Source organism: Equus asinus, chromosome 26, assembly GCF_041296235.1.
Source record: "Equus asinus isolate D_3611 breed Donkey chromosome 26, EquAss-T2T_v2, whole genome shotgun sequence".
NCBI classification, from domain to species: Eukaryota; Metazoa; Chordata; class Mammalia; order Perissodactyla; family Equidae; genus Equus; species Equus asinus.
Window position 1 is genome coordinate 30,368,894 of NC_091815.1, and position 17,286 is coordinate 30,386,179.

General features: G+C 54.4%; 1 long non-coding RNA gene across 1 annotated transcript; it reads left to right on the forward strand.

Moving 5' to 3' along the window:
* The first annotated feature begins 3,244 nt into the window (after positions 1–3,244).
* Positions 3,245–7,411, forward strand: LOC106843739 (uncharacterized). The gene is made up of 3 exons (XR_011498475.1): positions 3,245–3,384; positions 4,264–4,306; positions 7,273–7,411. It is a non-coding gene; the product is annotated as an uncharacterized lncRNA (long non-coding RNA).
* Positions 7,412–17,286: the final 9,875 nt, after the last annotated feature.

Here is a 17,286-nt window from a genome sequence, read left to right on the forward strand (position 1 = left end):
CCTAGTTAGTTGGCATTTCAACTTTGTTTCTTTGTTTATTTTCGTCACACAGAAGTTCTGAATGTTTCTTCACACCTATTTATCGATCTATTCCATCCTGACTTTTGCTTTTGGTGTGTTGTTTAAGAGGCCTGCCCTACCCCAAGGGCATAAATATATTCTATCATTTTTAAAAATACTTTCCTAGTTTTGATTTTTGTTTCTGTCTTTAATCCATGTGAGACCTATTTCTGAAAATTCACTAAGGTAGGAATTTATGGTAGATGTAGCAAATTGTCCCGATACCATTTATTTAAAAAGTCAATCTGTTCCCCAGTTTTAATACTCCACCTTTATCATCTACCAAATTTCCTTATATACACAGGTCTATTTCGGACATTTCTATTACGTTTCACTGATCTCTATATTTGTTCCTTGCCTCTGTGCCATACTGTTTAATTATTTTCTTTTGATCTGTTTTGATATCATATCAGGCAAGTCCCCCCTTCTGTTCAGTTTCAGTCTGTTTTTACCATTCTTGTACATGTCCTCTTCTAGACGGATTCTAGCAGCTGCTTTTCTAATTCCCTGAAAACTCCCATTGGGATTGAGACTAGAATGGCATTGAATTGATGAACTCATTACAAGAAGACTGACATCTTTTCCATATCCATGAACAGGTCTCTTCTCTCTCCATCAATTCAGCTTTTGCTAGGAGCCCACTGCCAATGATTTTTTTCTAGTTAATTTTTATTTATACAATTGATTCATGAACATGTTTTTGGATTTTCTTCCTGGGATTGCTGGGGGGCACAAACTGGGGGGCTTAAATTACAGAAATTTATTGTCTCAGTTCTGGAGCCTGGAAGTCCCAAATCAGTGGGTTGGCAGGGCCAGCCTCCCTCTGGGTGCCTCAGGGAAGGACCCGTTCCAGGGCTCTCTGAGCTTCCTTGGGCATTCCTTGGCTTGTTGATGGCCATCTTCTCCCTGTGTCTCTTCACGTGGTCTTCCCTCTCTGTGAGTCTGTGTGTGTCCAAATGTCCCCCATTTCATAAAGGACACCCGTCCTATCGGAGTAGGGCCCATGCTAGTGACCTTATTTTAACTTGGTTATCTCTGTAAAGACCTGATTTCCAAATAAGGTCGCATTCTGAAGTACTGGGGGTTAGGACACATCTTTTCTGAGGCACACAAATCAAGCCAGAACCATTCCCTGTTGCTTTTTATAACTTTCCTCCTTCTGAATTCATTCTACTTCTCGCTAGCGTCCATTCTCTTCTAATTCTTTCAGAAAGCGTGGTGGATAGCAACTTTCGGAGTCGTGCTCATCTGAAAATATCTTTATTTCACCCTCACCTGGATTCTCGGATTCTAGGTTCCGAGGTATTTTTCTTGCAAAGTTAGAAGATATTGGTCCTCCAGCTCCCTGACTTCCGGATCGCTGATGAGAAGCGTACCATCCCTTTCATTCTCCTTCCTTCATAAGCAGTCTTGTCACTGGGTGTAATTGTCCCCTGCGGTCACTTGCTAGCGTTGTGACCTTGTGCCAGCAACTCAGCTTCTCTGTGTCAGTTTGCTCATCTCTAAAATGGGATGACAAGAGTATAATTGTTAGGAGGATGAAATGAGTTATGCGTAAAGCGTCTAAAACTGTACTTGGCACACAGTAGGTGCTATATTTGAGTTTGTCATATAAATAAAATAGCCCTTGACTAGTCCTGGGCAGGCAGGAGCTGTTGTGCCTGCCGATGACTCTCAGTGCCCCTACATAGGGCCGGGCACCCAGAAGGAGCTGCCAAACCGAGTGTTGTGTGAATGAACAAAGAACAGACGCCAAGCCCTAAGGCAAGTGACTGCACCGCTGGGAGCCTCAGTTTCCCCATCTGTAACTGCGGAGGTGGTGAGGATTCAGTGGGACCGCAGAGATCTGGCTTGAGACGGACTGGTTCACGCATTCCTTGAAGAACTGCGGGTGGAGCGCCTCCTACCTACCAGGCCCTGCGCACAGAGCTGCGAGCCAGGCGCACCACGTCCCCGCCCTGTGGGGCTGACGTTCTCGCGGGGGACGCAGACCGCAAGAAGGAAACTCACAAAGAAGAGAGTCTCCGAAAGCCGCACGTGCTGTGAAGAGGATGAAACGCAGTGCTGTGAAGCAGGGGCCGCGGGAGGGGGCCTCACGGCCACAGGATGGAAGGCTCTCTGAATAGTAAGAAACATTGCCATCCACTAGATTATAACCTAAATTGATGGGGGCCTCGCAAGGACCCTCCCCGGAGGCATCATCTGCTCATTTGACAGGTGAGGGAACTGAGGCCCCAGCGACGTCGAGAAGGACCGTAGGAACGCGTTTCTGCATCCAAAGGCAGAGCGCGTTTCTAGAAGGAGGGCCAGCCTAGGCGGGCCTCAGTTTCTCCGGTTGGGCACTGCCACTGCCAAACGAGCCTGCAACTCATGCCTCTTGCGCCAGGGGGCGACGGCGCCCCACAAGCGGATTGAGGTGTCGGTGCCCGGGAGCTGCTTGGCCAGAGCCCACCAGGGACACGACCCCCGAGACGGCGGGGGGCGGCCCCTTCACTTTCCCCGCCCGGTGCGGCTAATGTAACTCCGAGCCCGGCGACATTAGTTAAGGGGGGTAGGGGGACTCGGTTCTACATATTCCCAAGTTTGATTTCTGCACCCCATTCCCAGATCGCACTTTCGGATCCCGATTCCCAGATCGCCCCTTCGGGTCCCGGATGCGAGTCTTGCGGGCTCCCGGCGTCGCGAGTTCGAATCTGCCGGCTGCCGCGCTCCGGTTCCGCGTGCTCCTTCCAGACGCAGCCGCAGCCCCGGTCCCCGGGGGGCTCCTGAGTCCGGCCGTCTCCCTCCCCAGCCCTCCCCGGACCCGCTTCCAGTGTCCTCCGCGCCTCGGAAGCGGGCGGGTGGGGATGGAGACTCTGGGGACCCCCGCCCCTAATTCCGGCCAGGGGCCCCGGACTGGGGGGCGCAGAGCCGCCGGGCCGAAGGCTCTGGAAGCGGGGGCGCGGCCGAGAGGCGCAGTGACCGGACCGGCGTCCCCACCCGCCTCTAAACTTAGCCGCGGTGACGCGCGGCCCGGCGATCGCGGCTGGGCCGGGGACTCAGGGGGGCCCGAGCGGAGGGGGGCGGCTCCGCTCGGCGAGCCTCTATTTATAGCGCCCGGAGCCCGAAATAGCGCGGAGCCGAGCGGCCGGGATGACGCGGGAGCCGCCGGGGGCTGACTCACCCGGCCCCGAGCGGCGGCCCCCGGATGAGGGGCAGTGGAAGCGCCTGGCCCGGACCCCACGCCCTCCAGGGCAACTCTTCTGCTGGGACATCCCGAGTGTCCAGAGGTCACTGTGGATGGATGTGCAGCAAAAGGGAGGATCTGCAGCACGCGGGACTGAGGTTAGACCAGAGGTGGGACTTCCCCCAAAGAGCCCAGAATCCAGGAACTAACTTTATACAAGAAAAGGGGTTGGGAAGGAAGGGAGATGATCCAGACCTAAGACCTGTTTCTCACCAGCAACAGGACTGAGACTTCTTGGGGGCAGAGGAAAGGACACAGTAACCTGGGCAGTCGCCAGGCCAGAACACATCCCCTTCTCCACTTGCTATGGCTCCTTGCATGCTGTTCCCACCCCCTCCACAGCCCTTCCCTGCCTCCTCGGTCTTAACAACTCCTGCTCCTCAGGGACCTGGTGCTAAGAGCAATCCCTCACTAGTAAAATCTTTGTGACCCACTGAATGGGGAGCCCCAGGAGGGCAGGGCCAGGCCCTTCTTAGTTATCGCCATGTCCCCAGCACTGCCCAACACAAGACAGGCCACTGGAGAAATTAATTGCATGAATAAAAAGTGTTGGTGATTAAATAAAATGACATTTTCCAAATTATCACAGCAAATGTTTGTCGTATGCCACATGCCAGGCGTGATTCAGAGAGTTCTCTCCTGTGGGTCCTGCTACAGCCCCGGGAGGGAGAGGCGTTTATTATCTTCATCAGTCCCCCACCCCCGTGAGAGACGAAGAAACCGAGGCTCGGAGGGTATCTGAGCTCACCTTGCTTGGGGTCACAGCTGTCCCCTGAACCAGGTCGCCTAGCCCCCAAGGTGTTCCGTTCTCAAGATACGGTCTCTAGGCCCTACAGACCCCAAAGCTAAGGAGGGATTCTCAAAGTGCAGTCACAGAGGCTCCCCAGGACTCTTTCCAGGGGTCCCCGAGGTCAAAATGACTATCCTAATACTATGAAGCCACTTACTCACCTTTTTCACTCTCTCTTCACGAGCAGACAGTGCAGCCTGCGCAACACAAGAGACGCAGCACATACGCAGGTGAGAGGACCCAGCTGTCTTCTGTTGAGCCAGACAAAGTGATTTGCAAAAATTTACAACAGTGCCCCTCTTCTCACCAAACGCTTTTTTTTTTTGAGGAAGATTAGCCCTGAGCTAACATCTGCTGCCAATCTTCCTCTTTTTGCTGAGGAAGACTGGCCCTGAGCTAACATCCATGCCCACCTTCCTCTACTTTATATGTGGGATGCCTACCACAGCATAGCTTGATGAGTGGTGTCATGTCCACACCCGGGATCCGAACCTCGAATCCCCAGCCACTGAAGTGGAATGTGTGCACTTAACCACTGCACCACCAGGCTGGCCCCATCACCAAACTTTTTTTTTTGTTTTGGAAAATATGGTTTTGGTTTTTGTTTTTTGGTGAGGAAAATTGGCCCTGAGCGTTACATCTGTGCCAGTCTTCCTGTATTTTATGTGGGACGCCGCCACAGCATGGCTTGATGAGCCGTGTGTAGGTCCACACTAGGGATCTGAACCTGCGAACCCTGGGCCACTGAAGCAGAGTTCACGAACTTAACCACTACGCCAACAGGCCAGCCCCCAAAATATGGTAATTTTTAATTAAGATGATATGATTTATGTTAACATGAAATTGTTTTTTGTTATTTTTAAATGAATCAAATAAATATTTCTTAAATTTCCAATACAGTGAATATTGATAGATATAATCCACATCAACAAAAACTCTTTGGGGTCCTTAATAATTTTTAAGAGCGTAAGGGGGCCTGTGGCCAAAGAGTTTAAGAATCTCTGAACTAGGGGCCAGCCCGGTGGCGCAGCGGTTAAGTGCGCACGTTCCGCTTCAGCGGCCCGGGGTTTGCTGGTTCAGATCCTGGTGTGGACATGGCACCGCTTGGCAAGCCATGCTGTGGTAGGCGTCCTACATATAAAGTAGAGGAAGATGGGCGCAGATGTTAGCTCAGGGCCAGTCTTCCTCAGGAAAAAAAAAAAGAGGAAGATTGGCAGCAGAAGCTCAGGGCTAATCTTCCTCCAAAAAAAAAAAAAAAGAATCTCTGAACTAATAATCATATAAACCTAAGTGTCAGGAAGGACAAGAATGTGGGGATATCATTTATGGGAGGGCAGCGGAGGTTTGTCTGTCAAAGGAGCAGTTAAAAAGAGACTTAAAGGATGATGGAGTCTGCTATGTGAAGGGAGGGAGAGCTTTCAAGGCAGCAGGAGCAGCTTGTGCAAAGTCCCTGTGGTGGGAAATTCCTTGGTGAGTTTCAGGAACACAAAGCAGGCCCTTGTAGCTGGAGCAGAGGAAGCGAGGAAAGGAGTGGCAAGAAATGAGGCTGGACAATCAAGAGATGAGATCGTGTAAGGCCTTGAAGGCCGTGGTAAGTATCATGGATTTCATTCCAAGTGGAGCAAGGATGGAAGCAGGAGGCCCAGCAAGGAAGAGACTGCAGCTGTCCTGGGAAGATCAGATCAGCCTGGACTGGGGTGCTGGGGAGTCAAGAAGGCAGCTTGGGTCTGCGGGACTGGCAGTAACATGAACCAGAAGAGCAGAATGAGAAGAAGGCTGAGAATTCTGAGGCTGGGAGAAAGCTTTGAGACAGCCCAGTGGGAACGTCCAGGAGACAGAGGGAGCGCCGGGCTCAAGACTGAAATCTGAGAACCATCAGTGCATGTGTAGACGGTATTTTTCAAGTTTATTAACTCCTTATTTCTATTATAATTTCTAGCTGACTAATGCTATTAAATATTGGTGGCTGACCTTCTAACAGGCAATCTGGCCAAATTCTCATATTAAAACAGTCTGTGGATTCTCTTAGTTTTGCCTTGAAAATGATCCAGTGCTGGTCCTGTGGCCGAGTGGTTAAGTTTGCATGCTCCGCTTCGGCGGCCCAGGGTTTCCCCAGTTTGGATCCTGGGGGCGGACATGGCACTGCTCGTCAGGCCACGCTGAGGCGGTATCCCACATGCCACAACTAGAAGGACCCACAACTAGAATCTACAACTACATACTGGGGGCCTTTGGGGAGAAGAGTAAAAAAAAAAAAGGGGACCGGCCCGGTGGTGCAAGGGTTAAGTTTGCACATTCCACTTCTCGGCAGCCTGGGGTTCACTGGTTCAGATCCCGGTAGGAACATGGCACCGCTTGGCAAGCCATGCTGTGGTAGGCATCCCACGTACAGAGTGGAGGAAGATGGGCAGGGATGTTAGCTCGGGGCCAGTCTTCCTCAGCAAAAAGAGGAGGATTGGCAGCAGATGTTAGCTCAGAGCTGATCTTCCTCAAAAAACAAAAGAAGAAGATTGGCAACGGTTGTTAGCTCAGGTGCCAATCTTCAGAAAAAAAAAAGATCCAAATGACAGTTTTATCTCCTGCCTTCTGATCTTTACCTCTCATTTATTTTTCTTGTCTTATAGTATTTGCAGACACTTCCAGGATTATGTCACATGGTAAAGTTGAGCAATGATATCCCCACATTCTTGTCCTTCCTGACACTTAGGTTTATATGATTATTAGTTCAGAGATTCTTTTTTTTTTTTTTTTTGGAGGAAGATTAGCCCTGAGCTTCTGCTGCCAATCTTCCTCTTTTTTTTTCCTGAGGAAGACTGGCCCTGAGCTAACATCTGCGCCCATCTTCCTCTACTTTATATGTAGGACGCCTACCACAGCATGGCTTGCCAAGCGGTGCCATGTCCACACCAGGATCTGAACCAGCAAACCCCGGGCCGCTGAAGCGGAACGTGCGCACTTAACCGCTGCGCCACCGGGCCAGCCCCTAGTTCAGAGATTCTTAAACTCTTTGGCCACAGGCCCCCTTATGCTCTTAAAAATTATTAAGGACCCCAAAGAGTTTTTGTTGATGTGGATTATATCTATCAATATTCACTGTATTGGAAATTTAAGAAATATTTATTGATTCATTTAAAAATAACAAAAAACTCCACATGGCAACCTTCTGAGATGACTTATCCTGTTCTTTTCATTTTAGAGAGGGAAAAACTAAAGTACAGAGAGGTTCGTCTCTTGCCTAAGGCCACACAGCAAAGAAGCAACCAAACCAGGACTCCAACTGAAGCTTATGTTCTCCACCACTGGGGCCGGCCCGGTGGCGCAGCGGTTAAGTTTGCACATTCCTCTTCCTGGCGGCCCAGGGTTCACTGGTTCGGATCCTGGGTGCAGACATGGCACTGCTTGGCACGCCATGCTGTGGTAGGCGTCCCACGTATAAAGTAGAGGAAGATGGGCACAGATCTTAGCTCAGGGCCAGTCTTCCTCAGCAAAAAGAGGAGGATTGGCAGTAGTTAGCTCAGGGCTAATCTTCCTCAAAAAAAAAAAAAAGAAAATTCTGTATGTTTACAAGAGGCAAAATACTCTGCAAGTTTCCACAGAGACCCCTTGAGCTGGGGGCCTGAGGTCTAGTTCCGGCCCTGCCCTCTTTCCCAGCCTCAGTTTCCTCCTGTGAGGGAGGGCTGGAGGAGATGGTATCTGAAAGCCATAGAAACTCTGCCTTCAGGGTGGAGGAGGCAGGCCCCCAAACAGATTGTATTCATTTCCTGTGCTGCTGTAACAAATTACTACCAACTTGGTAGTTTAAAACAAAAGAAATTTATTCTCTGGAGGCTGGAAGTCCTAAATCAAAGTGTCAGCGGAGCCACCCTCCCTCCAAAGGTTCTGGGGAGGATCCTGCTCTTCTCCTCCAGCCTCTGGCGGCCTCAGGCGCCCTTAGCTTGTGGCTGCCTCACGCTGTCTCTGCCTCCATCTTCACGTGGCGTCTCTTCTGATCTGTGTCTTGTCACCCTCTGCCTTTCTCATCTAAGGATGCTTGCTGTCAGGTTCAGGGCCTGTCCCGATAATCCAGGAGGAGCTCATCTGAGATCCTCACCTGAATAGAATCCGCAAAGACCCTTTTTTCAAAGAAGCTCCCGTGCACAGGTCTCAGGTGGACCCATCTGGGACGGGGCGGGGGGGGGGGGGGGGGGCGCACGCCATTCAAGTCACTGCACAGATCAGAACAGAAAAGTGAGGACCGGAGAACAGGCAGCAGTGTTGACACCGGGAGGCGGCCAAAGCTTTGGGATGGCGCAGGCCCGTTCCAGCAGGGACGGCGGGCACGCTCGCCCTGGGGGACCCGGAGTGGCCCGTGCATCCCACACGTGTGTGACAAGTTGTGTGCGCCCCCACGGCCTGGGCATCCTCCACTTTGAGGATGGGACGTTTTGCAAGGAGTGTTCATTCTTCAACTTTTCATGTGGACCCGAGAGATTTTCTCTTTCCTGAATCTCCAATCAGTAATAAAAGTCAGCCCTCATACTGCCTTTAATAGGTGCCAGGCCCTGTTCTCAGTGTTCCGTGCTTATTCCTTCGTTTAATCTTCACAACATCCCTCTGAGGCCTTGTGGGTGGTTCCCCCTTTCAAGTTGGAGCTGCAACTTGCAAGTTCCAGAACTAGTATCTGAACCCCGCAGTCTGGCTGCAGACTCCAGGGTCTTGACCGTAGCCACGCTGTCTCCTGGAGGCACACTGTCACCTGTTAAATCTGGACTTTGAGGAAGCCACCCTCCAGATCTCCGATGGCGCCATCATCCATTTCTGCACGGTCGGATGTGGCAGCCACTTGTCCGTGTGTGGATCTTGAGAGCTTAAAATGTGGCTGGTCCAAAATGAGATGTGCCCTGAGGGTAACATTCACACTGGATGTCGAAGACGAGACGTAGTGTGATAAAAAGAACGTAAGATATCTCGTTAATAATTGCCAATATTGAGTACACGTTGAGACAATATTTTGCATATATCTGGTTAAATAAAACACATGAACAAAATTACTTTCACCCCTTTCTTTTTACTTTTTTTAGCGTGGCTGCTAGAGCATTTAAGCGTACACATGTGGCTCACATCAGTTTCTGTGGAGAGCACCAGTCTAGGGAATTTGCTGTCTCTCCAAGTTGGGAGACATCAGGTGCTGGGGTGCCATATGTTCTGGGGCCAGTGAGCCTCAGGATTTTTTGTGGTGTTCTGGAACATTCCATGTCAGAAATATGTTCAAGTAGAGTGATTGATGCTCATGCCAAACATGTGGCCTCTAAAGGATGCTCTGAAATCCCTGCCTCCACCATACTCAGATGAAGAAGCCTTTTTTTTTTTGGGTGAGGAAGATTGGCCCTTAGCTAACATCTGTTGCCAATCTTCCTCTTTTGTTTTTTTCCTCCCCAAAGCCCCAGTACATAGTTGCATATTCTAGTTGTAGGTCATTCTAGTTCTATGTGGGAGGCCACCACAGCACGGCTTGATGAGCAGTGCATAGGTCCCTGCCCAGGATCTGAACCAGCAAAGCCTAGGCTGCCCAAACAGAGCACACGAACTTAACCATTTGGACACAGGGCCGGGCCCTGAAGAAGCTATTTAATTGAGAGAGACCACAGTGCCACACAAGACTCTGTGGCCACTCTGCATATGGAGTTTATTTTTTATTCATAAATTATATACACATGTGCCTCTGTTGAGAATGTTATAAAATAAAAACTGACAAAGCTGAGATAATACTCAACACAACCAGATGAGCCAGGCTGCGGTGAGGTCCTCAGTCCAAATCCTAACTCTGCCCGCTCCCTGGCTCTGATTCCTTCCATGAGTCGCTTGTCCTCGCTGAGCCTCAGTTTCTTCATCCAGAAACTGGGAGTGTTTGTTCCTGTCCCCCAAGGGTGTAGGGGGAACTCAACGGAGGGGACGGTGGAGTTAGACCCGGAAGGATGGAGAAACATCCGCCGGGTGGAGAAGCGTGGGAAAGGGATTCCGGCAGAGGAAACTGAATGTTCATGGTCGGGAGGCTGGACCACAATGCGTGTGCAAAAAGGCAAGCAGTCTGGGGATTATTCAAGGGCTGAGGGAAGGTGTGCTGGGAAAAGGGCGGGGGCGAGAGATGGGGTTGAAGAAGGCAGCAGCGTGAGGCCACCGAGGGCCACGTAGTCAGGGGACTGGAGCCCGAGGGAGCCACTGCAGGCTCTGAGCAGGGGCAAGACCCGACAGGGGCACGTTTGTGGTTTAGCAAGATCCTTCTGGATGGGAAGAGGTGAGGCTGGGGCAGGAGACCAGGAGGGTCTCAAGGCATCAAGCAGGGAGAGGGAGGAGGGAGAACATACGAAATCTTTAAAAGATAGAATGAGAAGAGGGATGGGCTATGGGAGGGGAGGGGAAGAAGGCATCCAAGAGGAGGCCCAGGCCTCTGGTTCAGGAGACAAGAGTCAGTGATGGGACGGTGCCTGAGCTGGGGATCCGGGAGGAAGAGGCACAGGAAGGAAGCTGTTGAGGTCAGGGTGAAATCCTGGGGGACGTCCAGGGGGAGGCTTCCCAGAGCGGCCAGACACTTGGGTCTTGAGTGCAGAAGAGATGGTGGGGCTGAGACTGGGTGGCAGTCAGAGCTCAGACAGGGCTGAAAGCGTGACAGTGGGAGGAGAACAGTGCAGTAAGGTAACCTCACCATCAGCCGGTGATGACTGTGGAATGTGGCCCTGCCAGGGAGGGCAGCCTCGGCGCCCAGGTTCCCATCCCGGTCTGTGCCTGGGGACACGGAGATGAGCAGACCCAGAGCCCCCAGAGGACTGCCTGCCCAGTGAGGGAGACCGGATGCACACAAGCAGTCCAGGCCTCTACAGGGGCAGTGTATGACGAATGGGGGCTTTAGGGGGTGTGGGGATCCATTCCCAAGGACTAAGGGCAATGGAAAGCGTCAGGACCAGTTCCCAGGGAGGCTTGGAGAGAGACAGTGAATTAATCAGGAGTCTCTCTGCTTTAACTGGCTTAGGGAAATGTACTGGATCTTGTTTAAAAAAGGTCAAGGGGTAAAAACAGCTTCAGTCACAGCTTGATCCAGGAGCTCAAATGATGATATGATGCCACTGTCCCATCTCTGGGTTCTCTATTTCTCTATTTTTTCCTCAGGAAGGCTTCCCCTGAGGCAGCAAAGATGGCCCCGGCAGCTCTCAGCTCACATCCCACCCTCTTAACAACTCTAGAGGGAAAAAAGGTCTCCGGCCCAATGGTTCTCTCACTCACTAGCCCCACTGGGTCACACGCCCACCTCTGAACCAATCACTGTCATCAGAGGACAGAAGAACTGGAATGCTCTGGTTGCTTGGGCCTGGATCATGTGCCCCTCCCTGGAAAAGGAGGATGTGGTGAGCCCCAAGACAACCAGGTGAACTGAAATTTAAAGAGGAGAGATTTCCCAAAAGACAAGCAGAAGGCCTTGGAAGCCACAGACGCCCAGGTGGCTGGGAGGAAAGGAAGGTGGGGACACAGGTCTCCACATCTGTTCATGGGGGAGGGAACAATACTTCACTTCTTAGGTCCAGGGTGAAGATTCAGTGAAATAATGCAGGTAAGGCATTTAGCAGACCGCTGGGCAAAGAGCACGTGCTGGATAAATAGCAGCGATTATTTTTTAAATAGTAATCGATATTACTACTGCTGATGATGAATGGTATCTACATGCCGGGAGGTAACGAGCTCCCAAGCACAGGAACCAACTCGAAGCTGAAGCATCCCGCTGTGAAAGCTCTTGCAATCTACGCTCTGCCAGCTCAGGCCCCCGCTGCTTCCTCTCCAGATCTATGAAATGGGACGAGGGATTGAATTAAACCAGAAAGTCGTTTGAGATGCCCTTTCTCATCACTCGGGTTGCAGTTAAGTGTCACCTCCTCCGACAAAGGCCTTCCCTGCCTACTTTTACCAAAGTCTCCCCTTTGTGATAATTTATCATCCCGGTTTCCTTTCCTTACAGCGCTTATCACACACGGAAATCATCTCATCATTGACTGTCTGTCTCCCCCATGAGAACGTCAGTCCCAGGAGGGCAGGGATCTGTCTGTCTGTCCACTGCTGTGTCCCCATCACCTAACACAGTGCCTGGCACACAGCAGACCCTTGGTAAACATCTGTAGAACGACTAGAGAAATATTACGAATAACAACAAATCGTGCCTAGTTTTCCGCTAGGTAGTGAGTTCTCCATTCAGGGAAGTGTCCAAGCGGAAGCCGAACGAGCGTACCTTGCAATCCACGCTGCAAGGCCCCCACCCAGTTCCGCTCCCGGCCTCAGTTTCCTCCTGGAGAAAACGGGCGTGCGGAGGGATGGACTCCTGGTCCAGCTCCCGCCTGCAATCCCCGCGGGGGCCGCCAGGGGGCGCGGCGCCTCCGCCCAAAAGTCCGCCATCGGTGGACGCGTCCCGACGTTCCTGGAACATTCTGCGCCCCGCCGGCTTCCAGACGCCCGGGAGCCGGAGATGCTCGAGCGGATGCGGAGCGTCGCGAGCCGGCGGCCGCGCTCCTCGCCGCGCGGGGGAGCGGGCGGGGGTGACTCAGGCGCGCTCGCGCGCTCGCGGCTGCAGTTCTCGCGAGGGGGAGGTGGGGGCGCGCGCGGCCGCAGTTCTCGCGAGGGGAGCGCGCGCGGCCGCAGTTCTCGCGAGGGGACGCGCGCGGCCTCGCGAACCCGCGCGGCGCCGCGTCCATTTTTACCCGAGCGCGGCTAAAAATAGTCACCGCGCTCGGAGCGGAGCCCGAAATAGCGGCCCCCAGATAAGGCAGGACGACTCAGCGCTTCCGGGGAGCGGAAGGGGAGGCAGCGGGGGGCGGGGGGTGGTGCCGGGCGCCGCCGGGCCCCGCGGCGCAGCCCCCACCCCGCCCCCAGCCAGGCCCACTGCGCCCCCAGCCTCGCGTTGTCCCCCCGCCAGCCCGCCGCGTTCCGCATCCCCTGGCCCCTCCCCCGCATCCTCAGCCTCGCTTCCATCCTCATCCCTGACCATTCCTCCCCCACCCTGCCCTAATCTTCCTTCCTAGCCCGGCCCCCCCCGCACACACACTGGTCCCCAACTGGTGTCCATCCCCATCCGTCATCCTCCCCATCCCAGAGCCCTGTCCGTGTCCCCCCCACCGGCAGCACCGACCTCCTGCCTTTCCGAATCTGCCTCTGTGCCCTGCCCCCATCCCAGTCTCTGGGGCGGGGGATGGGGAGGTCACAGGAAGTCACACGCAGAGCGCGTGGGGTGGGGGGTGGGGGTGAGGCTCTGACTTCTTGGTTTGTTCCTACAGCGGACAGGGTGGGCTTAGGTCTGGGTCTGGGTCACTTTCCTTCTCTTGGGCCCAGGGTTGGGGCTCAGGCTGCGGACAGACACGGGTCTTCTGGCCCCAAGTTTGGGGTCTCTGTGTCCCCAGATTCAGGCTCAGCCTGGCTCCTACTGTTTTGTTCACCAATCCGAATTCCACTATGATTCTTGCCTCCCTTGCAAGTCAGTGATTGGACAGAACAGCTCCAGGCAGTGGGAACAGCCAGAACCCTCCTCTCCCTGGGCCTGGGTCCCCGCTTTGCACTCGGGTTTTCGAAGGCACCTTCCCATTCTGACATCCTGTGATCTTTCACCGCCTAAGGAGCAGTCTCGAGGATCGCACGCCACATTTTTTCAAGGTTCAAAGGCAACACGGTGCATCTTTTAGTCTCTGAAATGTCACAGGCCAGAGGAACTGCCCTGTCCTCTGTGGCCTCAGGGACCCATGGTGGTTCCGTGAACATGCAGGCAGAACTGCTGGGCTGTGGGTGGAAGGCGACCTCAAGTGGTGGTGAGGCCCCCGTCCCTAGAGGACATAAGCTTCAGCCAGGTGTCCAGTTGTCATGTTTGGATGGCTGGGGGCTCAGCCTCCGGGCAAAGAGATTGAGCTGGAGGGTCCTTCAAGGCAAGAAGAATCATGTCGTTGGATCACGGGAGGCTGGAAAAGTCAGTACGGACCAGACCAAACTGGGCCCCATGGGCTGTGGAGAGGAACCTGGACTAGTCCCCCAAGGGCCCTGGGGAGCCATGGCAGGTTCCGATCAGGGGAGGGACAGGGGCAGGGTTATGCTTTAGTAAGACCTTTCTGGGGGCCTTGAAGAGGGGCGGAGGGAGAGGAAGAGCCTGGACCTAGGGAGGAGTATGAGGAGGGGAAGAGGGCAGATCTGAGAGACTGTCAGGAAGCAGGAAAGACCAGAGTTGGTGGCTCAGAGGCTGTGAGGGGAAGGAGACAGCCGGGATGAAGCTCAGGGCCCGCCAGGCGGCACGTGGATGGTGGGGTCATCCCCGAGATGAGGCCCAGGAGGAGGAAGGAGCAGGTGTGGGTAGAGGATGCCCAGATAAGGTTCAAAGTCAGTCCAGAGATGGTAACTTTTAAATAATAATAAAAAGGTTTTTTATTTTGGAAAAATGTATTGAGAAATACAAAAGAGTATACCTTGAAAAAGTAAATTTCTCTTGTCCCTCTGATCCCACTTCTCACTGTTAACTATTTCTTGTGTACTCTGGCCAGTAGGATTCATTAGGCTGTCACAGTGTCCCGGCTTGTGCTAAGCCCATCACAGACGTGACCTGGCTCACGTCGCTCCATCCAGCGTGGGGGCCAGGCACCACTGCTGTGCCCATTTTAGAGAAGTGAAAACAGGCTTGAAGAGGCGCAGGGATGGGTCCTTTTGAGGGCCTGACTTTGAAGGCTTTTCCCAATTGACAGCACGGGAGAGGGTCAGATCACAGAGGGAAGGTGCAAAAGGCCAGAGCCCAGGGAACTGGAGGGGGCAGTGGAGAGTTCAAGGAAGGCTGCCTGGAGGAGAAGGAGGAGGGTAGCCAGGAAGGTGCCTTCCAGAGCCTTCTGATGAAGGATTTGGATGGAAATACATCACTCCCTTTGGGAGGGGGGCTGAGGTACCACTGGCAGCAGGGGCAGGGTCCCCTCCTCAGCCCACAGGGCCCCGGACGTGTTCATAGGCGATGAGGCTGCTTGATGACATCTCAGGGACTCGGTGACAGCACAGCCGGCTGTTATGACGTCTGAGTGATTCGCCAAGTGCCTGTTACGACCAGCCTCTCTAGTCATGCCCTGGGGCGGGGGGGTGGGGGGGGGGATGAGGATAGGAGGAAGTGACAGGCCTTGGGGGTGGGGGGCGACAGGGATGCAGTCATGCAGAGACCAGGGACTCCGGAGCTGAGCAATGATTTCTGGCCCCGCCACTACGGAAGGGTCTCCCAGAGGTTGGGTGTGAGGCTCCATCTTCCGAGGCTGTGCCTAGTGAAGGAGGTCTGCCTTCAGGGAGCTGTGGCTGGGGTGGAAGCAGTCTGGGCTCAGAATCAGGGGCCGGCCCAGGGGCTGCTGGGATCAGGGACCTCTGTTTTATCCACTGTTGTGTCCCTATCACCCAGGACAGTAACTGGCACACAGGAGGGGCTCAGTACATCTTTGTTGAGTGAATGAATCAAATGAAAGAGGTCAGCACTCCCCGAGACTCAGTTTACCCTCTTGACTAACAGCGTGGCCATCAGGTCGCGTCAGCCAAAGGCGACGCTAGGGTCGCCTCCCCATCCTGGGTCTCAGATCCCAGTCCTCGCTTCTGCAGTGGGATGGGGGGTGAGCAAGAAAACGAGTTCGCGCCTCTGGTGGGCTCCGCCCCCTTGTAACGTCACGAGCCTCTCGGGGATCCCGACCCTCGTCCCTCCCTTGGGATGGGGCGTCCCTAGGAACCCGGGAGTCCTGGTCCAGCCCCTCCCCTGGGCCCGGCAGCATTACATAACCCGACGTCGTGTCTCCAGGGATGTCGCCGGACGTCCTGGCCAGGCCGGGGACAATGGGCAGGGAGTGCCCCTCCCTCCGGGAGCCTGGAAGTGGCCAGGGCGCCCCCTCCTCTGATTCACCCTTGTTTCCGGCCCGATTCAGAGTCCTCCTTCTCCTCAGGGGTCCTCCTCTCCCCCTAACTCTCTCCCCTCACTTCCTGTACCCCCTGCCGTTCCGCTTCTTCCTCGACCCTGCAAAGATCCGTCCACTACACCCCGCCTCCCCAGACTCCCTGCGCTCTCTCCCGTCACTCGTCATTCCCGAGTCCCCTAAACTTCCAGTGTCCCCCGCCTGCCTTCACTCACCCATCCCAGGGCCCCTCTTCCCGCTCCCCACCTTCCCACCGCCGCCCCATCTCCTCCCCTGGCTGCCCCAGCTTCCCCCATGACCTCAGTCTTCCCCAAACCCCACCCCCTCCCTCTAACTGACCTCTGATGTCTCCTCCGTCCCTAATCCCAGCCCCCCAGTCCCCTGTCGTCTTCCTCAAGCTGACCCCGTATCCCGGCTTCATCCCCCCGATCACGTCCCCGGTGCCCGCTCCTCCCGGACAGCCGCGCCGGCCCCTCCCCGCCCCCAGGCCCGGGCGGCCCGCGCGCCTCCCCGCCCGCTCCCACGCCGGCGCGGGTTCCCAGGCCGCCCCCCCGCGGTGGCCCAGAGACCCAGTTTGCGGCTGCAAAACATTGGTCTCCGGGCAACAGGCCCCGCCCGCTCCGGGGCCGCCCGGTGTGCGAGCCCTGCAGCGCCGCCGGGGCCGAGACGGCGCGGAGGCCGCCGGAGACCTGCGGTGCGCAGCGACCCGGGGACCGAGGGACAGCAGCGCGGAGAGAGCCGGGGCCCCGGAGCAAGATGCGCGGAGAAATTCGCGGAGGCTGAAGCCGCGGGGAGCTGTCTGGGCCGCAGTGATAAAGAGACCAGGCCACAGAGCGAGCAAGCACGGCCCCGGAAATAAACACAGAGATAGTGACATTAAACACGGACAGCCCCGGGCCCGCAGGGACGCCCCTGAACCAGGACAATCTACCTCTGGTGGCCAGGGCCTCTGCCCTCTGTCCCAGGGACTGCCTCTCTCTGACTCAGTTTCCGCATCTGTAAAATGGGTAGCGGCTTAGCAGACAAGGCCTTTGTGACAATTAAGTGAATTCGCTGACCTAGAGCTCCTAGCACAATTCCTGGCACGGATCATTCATTCATTCGTTCATTCAACAGATATTTAGTGAGGACCTACTACGTGGCAGGCCCTGTGGTAAGAGCTGGCGTACAACAGTTAACAAGACAAAGATCTCTGTCCTCCAGGGAGCTTACACTTTGGGAGTGGGGAAGCGGGTGATGAACGACGTATGAACATAAATGAGGAAATGAGGAAATCGTGGGGCGGACCTGGT